Source organism: Melanotaenia boesemani, chromosome 11, assembly GCF_017639745.1.
Source record: "Melanotaenia boesemani isolate fMelBoe1 chromosome 11, fMelBoe1.pri, whole genome shotgun sequence".
NCBI classification, from domain to species: domain Eukaryota; kingdom Metazoa; phylum Chordata; class Actinopteri; order Atheriniformes; family Melanotaeniidae; genus Melanotaenia; species Melanotaenia boesemani.
The window spans coordinates 476,531-494,110 of record NC_055692.1 but is presented as its reverse complement, the minus strand read 5'-3'; the positions used below and the strand labels follow the sequence as shown (position 1 = coordinate 494,110).

General features: G+C 42.6%; 1 pseudogene; it reads right to left on the bottom strand.

Annotated features, from left to right (window-relative positions):
* Positions 1–5,446: 5,446 nt before the first annotated feature.
* On the bottom strand, positions 5,447–6,617 carry LOC121648419 (annotated as a pseudogene).
* Positions 6,618–17,580: the final 10,963 nt, after the last annotated feature.

Below are 17,580 nucleotides of genomic sequence, written 5' to 3'. Positions count from 1 at the left end.
AACCAGCTGATAACTGGCTAATAACCAGTTGAGAACCAGCTGATAACCAGTTGATCTCCAGCTGCAGAACCAGCTGGTTTTCCAGCAGTAATGCAGGTATTTCAGGTTTTAGAAGGAACGGCTTCTCACTCTGCTTCATTTTCAAAATATATTGAGAAAAATTATTTACATGCAAATTAGTTTTGATTTATTTTAAAAGACAAAATAAAACATTAAGATTTATACTTCATGTTTTATTTCCATGTCATATTTTATTTTTCCACATTTTTTACTTCTTTATTCTATAAATTATATTTATAATTAGATTTCCTTTTGTTTTCATTTCACGTCCTCATAAAATAGGACTTTTCTTCATGTGTTTCCATGCAGATGTTCCCCGCGTTCCCCATATTCTCAGTATTCTCCACGTTCTCCATATTCTTTGTGTTCTCCATGGTCTACATTTTCTGTGTTCTCCACGTTCTCCTGCAGGATCTCAGCAGGTTTCTAAACAGCTGCTTCAGGTTCTAACTGATGGAGGGATGAAGGATCTGGATCTCCACATCCAGCTTCTATAAATCTGCTGCTCTGTGGGCTGACATGATGTCATTCTGGTTTTATGTGACTGGTTTACCCTCTATCTGGATTAGTTTGATCCTGTTATCATTACTTCTATATCATATGTGAAGTTTTGCTTCGTTTGTTCTACTTCTTGTTGGTATAGTGTGAATCCTGATTGGTGGATGTGTCCGTCCTCACAAACCTTCATCTGCTGTCAAGAAGAGCAGAAAATCTTCATGTGTGACGACTGTTACACAGCAGATCTTTATTCAGATAGCTTCCTCTCTTATAACATTAGATAAATAAATGTATTTTTTAAAAAAGGGAAATGTTGTAATGTCCTGACTTTGTTAAAGTTGAATGAACACTGAGCTGTGTGGCAGGAGGTTTACTGGAAACTAGTCAACTAACTTACTAAACTGGAAAAGGTCATCCTCAGGACCATCTCAGCAGGCAGGTAAAAACATTTCTGCATGTTGGCATCAAGGTTGTAAACTCATCCACTAATAAAAGGTATTCAGTGAGATGCAGGTACACCTGGACAGGTCACCAGTCCAACGCAGGGTCAACACAGAATGAGACAAACAACCGAGAGACCAGTTAACCTAACATCATGTCTTTTAGACGGTGGGAGGAAAGAGCATACACATCCATACACAGAGAGAGCATGCATATGTGTGTATATATATATATATATATATATATATATGTGTGTGTGTGTGTGTGTGTGTGTGTGTGTGTGTGTGTGTGTGTGTGTGTGTGTGTGAATCATGATTAATGAAATTATTATGAATTAATCGTGCTTAATTTCATTGTTATGTGCAAAATGTTCTTTTCCGCTAAAAGAAGACCTACTGGCCAGGGGGCAGGAGGGGTGTAGGGGTATGAACAGAGGCTGAGTGGGGCTTGGGGGATCGTAGGGGGAGTTGTGTGTTCAGGGATGAGACTGGGAGGTGTGTGCGTACATGTGTATGTGTAGAGGCGTGTGTGTGTGTGTGTATCTGTGTGTGTGTGCCAGGATGAGCGGGATGTAGGTGTGTATCTGGGGTGAGGAGTACACAGGTGCACGTGTACCTGGGGCCTGGGGGTGGTGGGCCGTGGGTCTGGAGTCTCCCACTGTCCTCCCCCCCCTCCTCTCCTTCCCCCCTAGGCATGTGGTGGATGGGGCCTTCTGGGGTTTGTGGCGGCTCTTTGGCTGCAGTCGCTGTGTGTCCTGGTCGTGGTGGATGGCTGCTACTGGCTTGGGGGGGCTCCCAGGAAGCAGGAGTGCCCACTGCTGCCAGCAGCTCATCTTCTGGAGGAAAGTCTGCTTCCCTCTGGTCTGAAATCCCTGGACCCCTCTCCTTCCCCGCTCTTTCTCACACATGTAGGGATTTGGGGGGCGTGCATGTCGTGCTGGGTGGAGAGGAGGGGCCATCTAAGTGGCCTCCTTGGCTGCACCCTATGGCAGCCTCTCAGTTTTAATTACACTTAGACATCAAAACTCAAGAAACGCCACACACAAACAACTTCTGGGGCGCGTGTCATGTAGTACATGGTGGGCGGGGCTGCTCGTGTGGCCTCGCTCCCAGCACGGCATGGTTACTGCCCCTCAATTTTAATTTCAAACAGCACACAAACAGTCATGTGTCGGGAAGGGAGGGCAATGGAGACCTCTCACACCCTGTTTCACCACACTGTTTCCTGCGCTCTGGCCGCCCTGGATGGCCGGTGCCTGGCTGGGTCGGTGGCTGCTGATCTTGGCCTGCCGGGGCCTGGGCCCCGTGATTGTGGGGGGTTCTGGCTGTGGTCTTCGTGGTGGAGGGTTTGGGTTGGTGCTCCAGAATTGGCGCTGATGGCCCGGGTCTCTGGGCCGCCCTAGTCTGCCTCTAGCCTCCATGGGGGCGTGGCCTCATCTCTGATCCTCCTCCTTCCTCATCCTCTGCATGCTGACTCAGCACTGAGGTGTCCAGTGTGTTTATACACTAAGAGATGCTTTGGTTCAGGTGTGTGTGTTTCTGGTTCTTTGGTTGTTGTTGTGATACATGTTGTTGTTGATGTCTTGGTTATTTTTCAGGAACTCCTGATGATTGTCTGCTTAGTTTACCTGTAAAAGCTGTAGGAAATTCTCTGTTGTGTTTCTGTACAGGTGTAGCAGCTGCTTGTCTGCTGTTAGGTTGGATTGAATTATAATTTTTTATTATTAATTAATTAATTAATTAGTTTTCTTCTCATTAGGTTGGAAACTACAGACTTTTTTTTCATAATTGTCCAAAATCATCTACATCCCTTAAAAGAATGTCTGTCTATCTTCTTTTTGCAAAGGTTTGGTTTTTTCTTTATTTCAAAACCTAAAAATAGAAATAAAATGTGGTTCTTCTAAAGTAGATATTTATCCAAAATTAAAAGTCATTCTTTTCCAAAGGTCTGGTAACACCTGCGTCTCTAAAGTAGTTTTATTTAGCTGGCTGAGGGAATTTGGCTTGGAACGGCTGCAGACCTCTGCAGTAAACACAGAAACATGTTTAGCTGCTTCCTTCTAAACACAGAAGGAACAATATGTGATGAATATCAGCATCAGGTGAACAGACAGAAAGCAGGATGAGAATCTCACAGCTTCTAGATGGTGAGGAGAGAGAAATATTCACAATATGCACAATAACTTCCATCCATGCACCTTCACTGCTTCATTATCCACATTTCTGGATATAAATTCTCTAAACTTTCATTCTTAGCTTGGCTGTTTAGCTTCACCTCTGCACCTGCAGCCTCCGCTACCGGGAGTTAAGGGTTAACATCTCGTTTCCGGGTGTAGCTTCAGGTCTGTAGATGTAACTATAAACATGTGTGGTATCCACAGAAAGTCCAGAATCTCAGCTACCAGCTCAGTAAAACCATTTCTATCACCAACAAACACAGTTAAAACAACAATAGTTAAAAGACCAGAGGGGTATTGCACGAAACCAGAATAAAGAAATCCAGGATAATTAAGCAAGCCCAGCTTGACCTAGCTTGCGCGGCCTATCCTGGCTTAATTGGTTGCACGTTTGCTGAGCCAGGATGAGAAGGTGCGGCTAGGTTAAGCCAGGTGAAGATAGTTGGGATAAGTGCGTGTGCACGGCATACTGAAGCAGACCTCGCGATCGCTCACAGAATCACCGATGGGGAAATGGATAAAAGTCGCGCGTCCTTTGTCACGGCCGCCGAACAACAGCTCCTGACGGAGTTCTCTGACGAAGTTAAGGATATTATAAGGAAAAAAGGCAAAACCAATGCCATAAGTAAAGAACGCGAGAGAGCCTGGCAGACAATAGCCGACCGGCTCAATGCGTAAGTAGTCAAAAACTGTACAATTAATAAACAGTGCTCCACTGGAACTGTCATAATTAGGCTACAATTAAAGGATTACTTTTCAAATCCACTAACTGTTGTATACTTTAAGAGTGACAAGCAGGTGCATGTTACTCAGGAAATGTAGAGTATGATTAGGTGCAAACAATTATCCACAATATGTCATTTAATCTATTTTCCTCATGTAACGTTTTTATCTATTTTATCTTTCTGTCCTTCATAAAGGACAAACCTGTCTGGCCATAAAAGGACCTGGCAGCAAGAAAAAATTAAATATAAGAACATTTTGCAGGCTGGTAAGTGACTCCAAAGTAGATAACCGTGAACAAATGAGGTGAATAGATGAGGTGTCTGCTGACATGTTCAATGTCTGTATGATTGTAGCAGTTAAAAAAAGGCCTATAGAACTGGCACAGGGGGCGGCCCACCAAGCCAGGATGTGACTCCAGCAGAGGAACTGGCCTCCATTTAAATAAAGGGAGGCCAGTGATTGAGGGGATCCAGGGAGGGACAATAACTGACTCTGTCCCAGCCACAGAAACTGTCCGCTTCATACAAGGTACATCACGTACTGCAATTCTACTGCACATGGAACACAATCAAATATAATATAGTGTCTGACTTTGGATAACCTTGCAGTGTCTGGGAACACAATTACACTTTTGGAGCCACCAGAAGATGATCCGGTTAGTACAGTGTCTCCAAATCACAGGCTTGGTATGTTCTGTGAAATCTTAATCAGAGTCCTCTCGCTGCATGTATACAGTAGGGGGAAGGCACATCTGCAGCTGCAGAATGCACGTCTGCAGATGAGGAGACTGTGTCAGTGGAGTCCAGAAGGCTTGAGGCATGTCAGTTTTATGGGATTGGCCTGCTTATTTATTCCATGAAGGATATGAAGTCAGTGATGTGGTGCTAATAGAAAATGTGTAGCAGGACCCGGATGCTGCACAGTCTCCTAAGCGGCCTGGTAACATTGTGAATATTGGCTAAAGTACATCTACGTTATGCACAAATCCTGCTGTGCTAACTGACATTTCATTTACAGACTTCACAAACTGTCAGAACACTTTATTCAGGGCACCTGGAGAGAGAGAGAGAGCTGGCAGATGTTAAAAGCTGACTCAAAAAGAGAAAGCTCCAAGGAATGGAGCTGGATCTTGAGATTAAACGCCGGACACTCAGAAAACTGGACCTGGAAATCCAGAAACTAGAAAGAGAAGTGAGTGTTTCAATGCACACAGTAACCATATCTGCAATACAGTGTTTTAATCCTTGTTACTTTTGCTGTCGTAGGATCCAAGCAACCAAGACAAATGACTGCTTAATTAAAAAAAAAAAAGAACTAGAACATTGGTGTCCGTCCTCTTTTCATGAATGTAAAAGAATTTCAAAGAACCACCAGTACTAAACAAAATGCTCACACAGGAAAAGATCTTTTATTAAATAAAGGGGCTAAATCCAAAAATTAAGTGAAGAAACTTGCAATATATTGCTCCCTGACAAGTCTGCCATTAATGTTGTCCGGGAAGATGGGAGCATTTTCCCAGTCAACATCAACAGCCACTCGGGGGGGGGGGGGTCTCTCCTTTCTTAGGCCTGCAATGTTATGCAGTACTACGCATGCAGCAATAACATCACAGGCTCTGTCCGGGGAAATCCTCAGGTGGTGCAGGCACTGAAACCGAGATTTCAGAAGGCCGAAGGTCATCTTGATTTGAGCCCTTGTCTTGGTGTGTGCATGGTTGTAGGCCTGCTGTGGTGGGGTTTGGGGATCTGCAAGGGGAGTCAAGAGGAATGACTGACAGGCGTATCCTTTATCTCCCAGCAGCACACCAGAGAATTCACCTGATAATACAAAATATCATTTAGAAAACAGAGTTACACACACAATGTCCAAGGTGCTTACAGTACAAATGTGTGGGCTACCTTGTGAAAGTCTCTCATAAATTGGACTAGCCCGAAAGACTCTAGAGTCATGCACTGAGCCAGGCCACTTTGCCTCTAAATTGCTCACAAGGCAGTCAGCATCACAGATCATCTGAAATATTTAGTTGTAGCCTATTAAGGTCATTAAATGCACAGAACAGATTCATGTAGGTCATAACCACAAATCCCTCTTACCTGAACATTGATGCTGTGGAAGGATTTCCTGTTAATCTCCCTCATGTTCACCTGAGGGGCGTCTGATTCTTATGTGTGTGCAATCCACTGCCCCAATGATGTTAGGGAAAGCTGTAACAAAAAATAGTGAGTATCCAACTGTGACAGATATACTTAGAAACTAATGGGTGCACATTAAAATTGAGGTTACCTGCAATCTTGTAAAACTCCTCCTTGATGTAGAGGGGTCTTCTGTGGCCAGGGAAGGTGATGAATATATTGCGGAATGATTTCAGCGCCAGACAAACGCATCTGATTGTCCGGCAAATGGTTCCTTTATTGAGGTTCTCTGCATCCCCAACAGAATAAAGGAAGCTCCCACTCGCAAGCCATCTCAATGTGACACAGATCATCTGTGGTACAGTGAGGGCATGGCTTCGCGCTGTCTGGTGCTGTATTTTTGGACTCAGCAGCCTACATAAATATCTTAGTCCATCACCCGAAAATCTGTATCTTTCAATGACATAGTCATCTCCAAAGGCCAGGGGATGTGACCTGTCCCTGAAGACTCGTTCACGTCTGAATGCTCTTCTGAGGATGCGGGCTTCCTCGTCCAGCACATCCTCCGAAAAAGGGCAAGCCATTATGAAGAGGGAACAGGTGGAGGGGAGTTGGACCTGAATATTCTACATTGCCCTCGTCACGGACTTCTTTGAATACACCTTTGTAACCTCATCCGCTGTGTTTTGTAATCTCAATTAATGCAATAAACCACATATTTATAAAACCTCTGACAGCAATTTGACGAGCAGTCTTCATTAGCATAGCAATATAACACTTGGCCTGATGAAATCATGCACTTATGACCAAGTTGATATTGTGTGATGAAATCGTGATCCTGTATTTAAATAAAATGACTAAAAAAAAAAAAATAAATATATATATATATATATATATATATGCACTGCACTAGCACTACACGACAGCACCTGGGTCCAACTGGACTCAAAAGTGGTCTGACTAACACTTAATTATGACGTCCCATCTTGTTTGAATTCATGCTTGTGTTGTTCTTACTCTCAAATGTAAGTCTCCTTTGGAGAAAAGCGTCTGCTAAATGACTGTAGAATAGAATAGAATAATAATACTACAACTGGAATCCATATAAAAAGGCTGCTGCGATTACGAACAGATTTGGATTAAATGTACAGTGACTGTATATGTAATATTTTAATACTGGATGATTAAAATGACGCGCCATACTTAGGAAGACCATGGACATGCTGTAAAACACATTAATTCCTCATAGAATTGACGTTGGACATGCAGGTGACTCGCTAGGATTAATCTTAGCCTTAGCAGTTAGCCTGGTCTGGAGCAGGCTAGCTGCAGCGGATAAATCACCACAGTAACTTGGCCGGTTTAGTTTGAGCTGCTTTCATGCAACTGACTTAGGGCTAAATTCAGCCAGGATAACCAACATATCCGGGCTTAATCCCTTATCTTGGTTTCGTGCAATACCCCTCTGGTACACAAATTATATAAACACAGATGATGTTTCCCCATGAACACGAACAAACGGCTCCTCTACTGAAAGCTCACATCTCACAGATTCCACAGCTGGAAGTTTCATCTTAATACGACCAAGATTCACCGAACCAGAGGCAGAAGAAGACCCGATTTATGCTGCACGTTTGTAAAAGTCAGAAAACATGTCTTACCTTTGCTGTCTGGCCTCAGAACTTCCACCAGGATAAAACCACATTTAGTTAAAAAAAAACAGTGAGCAAGAACTTTGAGGTAAAAACGTTAGTGGTAATAATGTGATAACGGGGCCTGCCCCAATTAGAATATAGTAGAATATAGTAGAATATGCTAAGATATGTTAGAATATACCTAACACTTACAGCAACTAAATGTTCTGAACGCCTGGTTTGGCAGTCGATCGGCAAACCTGGATCCTTCACAGCTCACCTGTAGACACACCAGATCCACAGAGGATGCAACGCTCACCTCATCCTGTTTAACCGGGCTATGGTAGGCACCATCATCCCACAGCAGCTGCTGGAGACAGTCCTAGTAGGAAGTTGTATGTTATGTCCATCATGAATTTCTCCACTGTGAGATTAATAAAGTCTAATCTAATGACGAGCACAGGAAGGTGTCCTGAGGCCTCTGCTCTTCATTCTGCACCACCACCTTCCACCATAAGCCGAGCTGAGGCAGCTGCCAGCATGACGCAGACTCCACTGCCTGGACAAAACCAGGTTGTGATTGACTTCAGGAGGGTCATACACCTGCAGATTTTGATGTAGGTCTATGGTGAGTCAGCAGTGGACAGATGACCTCTGATGACCTCTCCTCAACCACCAACACCACGGTCTCTTCAAACCTGGATAAAGCAAAGTTTTGCACCAGGAGAGGACATAATCAACCTCTAAGGACAAATAAAAACAAAAGTGGAGACAAATTATTCAGATTACACAACACAAAGTCTCCTTGGCATTCAGAGAGCATCACATCATTCTGGATTATTCCCGGAATCAGGAACCATGAAGAGGACGAGCCAATAAAAAGCCTCTGGTAGTGAAGTTCGTGTAAGCTTTAGATTGTAATTTTCTGAGCGGCATGAGGCTCTGAGTGAGATAAAACTGTGGAAATGATCTTGTTACATATTAGGCCCGAAATCAGCGTCGGCCGGAGGGCCGCTGAGGATATATCTGATTGCTATCACTGTTGTAAACATCACAAAGAGAACCAGACAGCCCATTCGGCCAGTTCCCTGTTGCCTTGTTGCCATACAGATTTGGACGTTGTCCATCTGGCCATCAACTGCTGAATTGGGTGACGTCAAAAAACTCTTATCAGATTGCATCTCACACTCTGCTCTGCCAAGCTGACAATTTACAGAGGAATGTGTTCCCTCTCAGCTTTGGAAGAAATTACTTCCTTCCTTCTTTACTTTATACTTCCTTTCTCATTAGGACTGAACATACCTTATTGTTTAACTGCATTCCTCACTCTTTCTTAATCTTTCACAGTTTGATGCATCACACTGTTAAAAACACATTTTCTATGGTAAATGGACTTTTCCAATCAGTTTGACCACTCAAAGCACTTTACACTACTTATCACCTTCACACACATTCACACCCCGATAGGCACATCGGGAGGCAACGTGGGGTTAAGTGTCTTGCCCAAGGACACTTCAGGCATGTAGTCAGTGGAAGCCTGGAATTGATCTGCCTACTTTCCGGTCAAAAGACGACTGCTCTTCCTCCTGAGCTACAGCCGCCCTGTAAGAAAAGAGAAATATCGGAAGATTTTAGGGTCACCAAGTTCTGCACATCATAATAAAGTGAAGTTAATCTGAAAGCCTGTGGAGAAAACAGATAACAGACCATGCTCAAAAACATCAGAGAAAATAATTCAGGTTAAATTTATTAGTTCGTCTTGAAGTGATGCTCAGAAGCTCAAAGAAGGATGATGGGATGAGAGGAGCTCAGCAGAAAGAAGGACACAATAAGCTAACAACCAAAGATGTAATAATAATAACCTAATAACAACATATTAAATACCAATAACATAATAACCATTTACCTAATAATAATAATGCAATAACATATAATGTAATAACATCTAACGATGTAGTAACTAGGGCTGTCAAATTATTAAAATTTTAATTGGATTAATCACAGTTAATATAATTAATCATGATTAATGACCATTCCAAGCAGCAACCTCCGGCGATAAAAAGTGAAGCCTATGCAGAAGTACAAATAAACTGCAGTTCCCCCTTCGTCCACTCGGGGCTCCAAAACAGAGCAAATCCCCATAGACTCCCGTGTTAAAAAGACCAACTTCACAGCAGAAATAAACATGTTTAAAGCCTGGTACAAAAATCCATTTTAGGATTAAAAGGTCAAGTTTACCTTCATGACAACAGTGAGGGGGGTGAATTTTTTTCTAACGGATCCGTTTGGATGTTATTTAATCTTGAATTTCGGCATAATTAGGGGCGTGTCCTTTTGACTGACAGGTATCCAATATCCGTGGAAAGAAGGGAGTGCAGCACAACCGCGGTTTTTAGCCGGCTAACAGCACGCCTTAGCTTTAGCCCTCCTACCTCCGTTAGCTGGTTAGCTACCATTAGATCCGAGTTGGCTTGGTTAGCTCTTAGCTACAGGCAGCTCGGAGTTTGATAGATGTCAATCATCCACCCCCACACTCACAGTCCCACTCTCAGCTCTGCCACTTTAACCATTTTTGGATTTTCCGGAAGCAACGGCAGGCATGATGCTGCCAAGGTGGTGACGGTGAGAGCTGCCCAACGAGCTTCTCTTTTGCTCTGAAGAAACCTACGGGTGACGTCACGGAGCTCCGCCCATCTTTTATATAAAGTCTAAGGGCCATTCGCGACTGTGCCTGCAATCTGCCCGTTCTTACTGTATTGTATCAACAGAAAGATCCCATGATTACTTGGGTTTTTCTCTGCTTTTTTTCTGGATGTTACTGATGGACGATAAAATCAGGCGTCTCACGTCGAGGCTAGAAAAGCACATAGAGAATCCGGAGATGAAGAATCCAGCAGCAGCCATACTTCTTTGTTTCATGGAGGAAGGAAGGAGAGGAGAGCGCCGCAGACAGAGAAAACAATGTGTAAATTTCACTTATTAAAATGCAGCGACTGTATGGCGTTGTATGAGTGAACATGTCAGACATTTTCTACTGTCTGTGTTGAGCAGATTACAATAGTAAATATTTCAGACGGCAGGTTTATTATAACGCATGTTCTGTTTCAGACGTTGCTGCGGCTCATTGAACACTCTTCACCGTCCGGCTGGTTCAGAGAAAAGCTGATGATGGTGGGAAGTTGTTCCCAGTTTTACTGATGAGCAGCGGACAGAGATTTTCTGTATTTCCAGAGAAACATTTCAGTCCATCTGAAGCTGCAGTGGAGAGGATGGACACAACCACCTGCTGCAGATACTGAAGGAGATGGATGCTTTACCTCCTGCCTTCCAAATAATTTCCCAAGTCACTAAAGATATCTGCCATTAAGCCACTTCTAAAGAAAAGGAATCTAGACGCCTTTATAACGAACACCTAGACCAATCTCTCACCTCTTTTATATCTAGATTACTGAGAAAGTTGTATTTCACCAGCTTCATTACTTTTTAATTTTCTACAATTACATGAAGACAAAACTGAGATTATTCTGTTTGGTAGAAAGAGAAGAGGGTCAGCATTAGCAAACACCTGGAGACTTGGGCTCTTAAAATCACCAACCAAGTTCGTAACCTGGGAGTGTTGATAGACTCAGACCTGACTTTCAGCAGCCACATCAAAGCTTCACTAAGATGCTTTTTTTTTTTTACCAGAAACAGAATTAAAAGTTTAGTCTCCCAGTAAGACCAAGAGAAACTCATCCATGATCCACCTCCAGTAGGCTGGATTACTGTAATGGTCTTTAACAGGACTTCCCAGTAAGACCAGTAAACAACTGCAGATCATCCAAATGCTGCTGGAGTTTTAACCAGGACTAAGAGATCTGAACACATCACACCAGTTTTTAAATCTCTACACTGGTTTCCAGTTTATACTGGTTTCCAGTCACAGAATAGATTTTAAACCCTTCTGATTGTTTACATCCCAGAACGGTTTAGGACCAGAATCCATCCAGAATATAAACCTAGAAGAGCTCTTAGATCCAAAGGCTCTGGTCAACTAGTCCAAACCAGAGTCCAGACCAGGGTCCAGTTCAGAGTCCAGTTCAGAGTCCAGTCTAAACATGGAGAAGCAGCATTTATGCTGCAAACAAGTGGAACAAACTGCCACCAAATGTAGACATTTTTAAATGCAGGTTAAAACATGTATTTTATCATGTGTACACAGTAACTTTTAACTCATCTTACTTTTAATCATTTTGATGTAATTTATAGTTTTATTGTGAGTCTTGCTATGTGTTGTCACCTTTCACTATTTTTAATCTCTGTAATGCTTTTGTTTTATGTAAAGCACTTTGAATTGTCCTGTACATTAAACGTGTTGTACAAATAAACTGTCTCGTCTAATCACAACACACCTTTTCATAATAAGCATCCTGTTGTGGGAGGTGGACAGACAGAACATACATGTATACATGATGTACAGATTTAAAGAGAACATGTTTCATAGAAAATGCATCATGTGCTCAGAATAAAGATCTCATCAGCTGCTTTAAGCTTTGTGTGCATCATGGAATCATCAGTGGAAGGTGGAGGAGGAATCCGGTACTGGAGGGTTGCTGGTGACGGACTCATGGTTCAGAAGAATTAAGAGGAGTCACACAGAATTAGCAGCATGTGAGGGTTAACGTGTAGAAAGGTGGTGAGATGTCTACAGGTGTGGACTTTTCTGTGAAGCCGACCTTCGTTAACATGATGGATGTGCTGCGTTTTAAAACGGTGATAAACTGGAATGTAACGCACACCCCAGGATAAAGACTTTAAACGTAGCAAAGATGGATTATTTAATATTTCATAGCTGTTATTAGTTAATAACTACTTAATATTTTTATTAGCTAATGTTTCATACATGCGGCCAAACCACATCTAACGGACAGAGACTGAAAACTTCAAACTCTTCAGTCATTTAATTTTCTATAGTGAAAAAAGCCGTGCAGAAATAACTATTTACATGAGTGTATATGATGATCATATCACTTTGGCTTTTCCTGCCATCCTGTCCAGTACACCCAGAGACCCTCCATCACAGATCTCCTCTGGCCTCAGCTGCGCCCGTCCAGCCGCTTGCTCTGTTCCTGGAAGACCTGCAGCATGTTGAAGCTGCATCGCTTTAATGTTCAGCGTTTAACAGCTGGTCCTGCACAGCAGCCAGAAGAGTGTCTTTTTCTATTTCATGGAAAAACAAGGAGGGTGGAGACAAATACTTAACACACAGCAACTATAATAAAATACTTGTAATAATTGTAATAAAGTGACACTCAGCAAGATGCATGTACAATGCAGCAGGATGTTTTTTTTACCAGGTCCAGGGTGGCAGAGGCTGCTGGCAGCTGGTGCTGCTGATGGTGGGTAATGCTGGTTCTGGCAGTTGCTGAATGGATAAACATTTTAGAATAAAAACAAGTTATAAACATGAAGGAAGCTAATAAAACCAATATTTCATTATAACATAGTGTAAAATTCTCAATCCTCCAGGAGTGCACAAGTTGTAACAGCAGTAATTTCAACTGTAATTAAACATTCAATAAAAAAAAAAGTTTAAGTCTAGTTAAAATAACTAAGTCTGGTGTTACAATCGGTTCTGTGTGGCTCCATCAGTTCCCCTTTTTCCATTTAAACCAGTATCTGTATACACTACCGTTCAAAAGTTTGGGGTCACTTTGCCATGGGATTCAATAGGGAAGTGACCCCAAACTTTTGAACGGTAGTGTATGAGCACATGGTCTGTTTACATTTGACTTTGTTTTCTCCATTAAATCAAGAGCAGAGATTTTTACGTGCATTAAAGCTGTTTCATTTACCTGATCGATGCAGTTGCTGGTGGCAGGAGGAGCATCCAGGATGGTGTTCGGCTCCATCTCTGATGAAGTAAACATGGATCAGAACCGGATTTTATACAAAAAAGATGGAAACAGGTGAAGTAGATCAGCTCAGCTATTTGGGTGGGATCTGAGAATAACTCATAGGTCTATGTAGAAGCTTTAAAGCTTCTTGTCCTGTTTCCTAACTTATAAACTCTTCTGAGTGTGCGCTGTTTTCACTTCGGATGATCGCCTCCAGAAGCCCCGCCTTCAGAAGCCCCGCCTCCAGAAGCCCCACACCAGGAGTCATTTGCTGCGGCGTTGCCTGAGTAGGCAGGTCGGTGGTCCAAGGTGTTGAATCATTTACTGTTTATTTTGGTTCGTCCCACTCCGGTTGTCGTGGGCCTTAATTTATTTGTAGTCTTGTGTGAGTTTCCTCCATGCACTGCTTCACATTATGATAAATCTCAGTGTTCTCTGACTGAGAGCTGATCGTCATGCTTATTTTTATATTCCGCTGCGAACTTTCAAAACCTCTCTGAATGTCCCCTGTGGCGTAGACGGTCAGAAGGGCTTTGACCTCCTTGTCGGTCCATTTATGACATGCTCTGTTGTTGTCGTCCGTAGCTGCAGCGGTGGTTTTTTAAATATGGCAGACACACAAGAAGCGGAAATCTGACAAGGGGCGGAGCTAGCAGTCACCTACGTCATGAGGGTTCCTATATAACCCCGTAAAGACCCTGCCTTGGAGTAGGAGCAAAAATGGTTATAGGAACTAGTTCCTATCTGTCTGAATGCGTGAAAAAAAAACTGCCTGGTTGCTGAAAAGGTTACAGGAACTGCAAAAGGTTCCTACAGTGGGAAAGGGGCTTATGTCTTTCTTCAAAAGGCTCATGCTATTTCTACAGTTGTTGTCCTTGTCTTTATTCTTCTTTTTTGTTCCCTTCCTGATCCTCTTCTCCTTCTCTGGTTTGTTTCTTTTGCTCGATGCATGTCAGCTATTCTTCTCAGCACTGCCCCAACGATTTTCCGATGGTATTGCTCTGTCTTCTGCATCAAGCGACGGATTGCTAAACTCCCTGAAAACAGACCAAATTATGTGCGTAACTGACCCTGAAGATGGACGAAACTCTCCGTTCATCTGCGTATCCGTCTTCTACACCCAGCATAAATGGGCCTTTACACACCTTGCTGTCATAAATGAAGGATCTTGTGCATGTGTGAAAATGTTTAATGCAATTAATTAAATAAATGAGTTACCAGCATTAGTGGTGGATTATTTTTGACAGCCTTAGTAATAACAACCAATAAATTGATAATTACTAATTACCCAATAATCAATAACATAACCGACAAAGTAATAACTTAAAATGTCATAACACACACATAATAAGAACAATAACATATTAACAACCAAAAAAGTTATGAAAACTAAAAACTTGAAAACAATAATATAATAACTAAAAGTGCAATAACAAAAACCACAGTAATGCAATAAAAACCAATAAGATAAGAGCAATGGCATAAAAACTGTCAATAACATGATAACACAATACCATCCAGTAACTTGATGATCACCATAACATAAAAATAATGTAATTATAATAATGTTTAAACAAACAATAACATAATTACAATAACGTAATAACAACCGGTAGCTTCCTGCTTCTGTTTCTGCTGACACTTGCTGCTTCGCTCTCCCCTCTGCTTGCATTTTTCTGCCAATATTCTTATTTTTCTAATTAATAAATTTATTGCCAGCTGCTCCTGGATCCTCATTAATCACCAGGACTGTATTTTGTGGTAATTTTGGTTGGATACTATTATTTTATTAGGACTCTTACAATCTTGTCAGTGTCATGTCAGCATGGCCGACAAATAGCAGAAGCTTTATCTACAGTTACTCAGGAGCTAAAGCTAACCAGCTGCAAGATGCTTCCCTTCTCTACAGATGACTATTACAACCTTCTACAAAGGATCAACATGCTGGAAACAAAGATCCAACGGCTCCAGGTGAATATGGAAGCAAATGGATTGTATGGAAACTATACAACTTTGCCTTTAATCAAAAACAGCGGACAGATCTTGTTAACACACAGCTAATTAGCACAAACTTAGCTGGAAAGAAACAAGAGGACAGTGTAGAAGGTAATAACTCTTTCACTGATCATCCTACCTGGAATGCTCTTGGTGCAAAGCCGAAGAGTAAATCATCTCATGGGGAAATGGGAGGACGAGTAACAGGCAGAGCCCAGTTTGCTGAGATTAGTGACACAACCAGCTGGCCTGCTCTACCATCCAGACCAAGCACCTCCTCAACCCCTCTCCTTAGCAAGACACAGGCATGACCAGTTGTCAGAAGGAAAACTAACAAGTCTCGTCCTCAACAAGCAGACATGCAGCTACAGAACAGGTTTGCTCCACTGCTGCAGGATTCTGCATCTGCATCTGCATCTGATGGCCAGGATGAAATCTCCCTACACACCAGAGTTAGACCAAAGAACAACTCAGAAAGTAAAAGCAGACGGCCGGGCCTCAGACTCTGGTTGTTGGTGACTTTGGTGTAAAAGACGTGAGAAACGTGGAAACGTACTAAAGTCATGAGCTTTCCTAAGGAGATGGTATCAGATGTGAGAGGCAAAATTAAACAAATTGTGGCTGCGCACCCAACTGTGGAAAAGCTCATCCTGCATGTGGGGTTGAATGATGTTATGAAACAACATCTGAGGAGCTGAAGCAGGATTTTACTGAACTGCTGGATACGATCAACTGTCTGGATGCCCGGATATTCATCAGTGGCCTGTCCCTCCCATCAGAGGCGAAGTGGAGCGATCCAGCAGGCTGTTTAGTCTGAATACATGGCTGTCGGCTGTACCACACAACCAGTTAATTTATAGACAATTTCAGCTTCTTCTGGGACCACAGGAACTTTTTTTTTAAGCCAGATGGATTCCGCCTGAACAGGTCAGGAGTGAGGCTGTTCGCCTCCAACCAGGTTTATTTTCTGAACAGACTCAGTCCTCAGAGAAGGAAAACAGACAAGAGAGACCAGAACAACGTGATGAGACAGTTTAGAAGAAACCTGGAGAAAAACCACCTCAGCCCCTCCTGAAGAAAGCCCCAAAGCTTCCAGCGAGGACCCACCCCCTTCATCTCATCATACTTCATCCAGGTCACCCTCCCTCTCCGCATCCTCCCCACCCCTCCTGGACTTCACCTCCCAGATGGAGGAGCTGGTCACTATGGCAACCAAACTAACCCCATGTATGTTTTTGTCCCGCATAAACCCCCCACCAGAGCAGCTACAGGGAGGGCGCCCAGCCCCTCCTGTCCCACCACCAGCTTCATGTTTGGGATATATGATGTGTGGAGGGTCCAGGCTGCCTGGATAACGGCAGCCATGGTTTCCAGGACCAGCTGGATCCCTGTTTATCAGAAGGTTCCAGAATATCTGGACTGTTTGGTAACAGAAGGAGAAAATTTTTAGAACACAGAGAGCTGCTTTCTAGAAGCTTTCCCAGCAGAGTTAACATCCCCCGTGAGCCCCAAACATAGGCTAAACTATTCTACACCGTCCAATAGCTTATTAAATGTTAGGTCATTACCAGGAAACATTTTTTATTAATGATTTTATAACTGAGCCCAACCTTGATTTTATGTTTTTAACTGAAACCTGGTTAAACCAAATCAACCCCTCCCAACTTAAGTTTTATCAGTGAGGTTGGACTGAACAGGTGAGGAGGATGAGGAGCAGTTTTATTTAATTAAATTTAATTTACATTTAAATTGAATTGAATTGAATTAATCATTCCAGTGGAAGCAGTTATCTCCTGGAAGTTTTACTTCTTATGAATACATGGCTCTGCAGCTGGAAGGTAATCTCAGATCAATATTTCTAGAAATTTACCGGCATCAAGGACAATGTGCAGCATTTCATGATGGTTTTAGTAAACTGCTGCTGTCATCTGTGGAGATTCTGACTGTGTAGTTATTGTTGGTGATTTTAACATCCATGTAGACAACCCCCAAGACAGAGGGAGTAAAGACCTGAGTCACAGTCTGGACAATGTTGGGCTGAC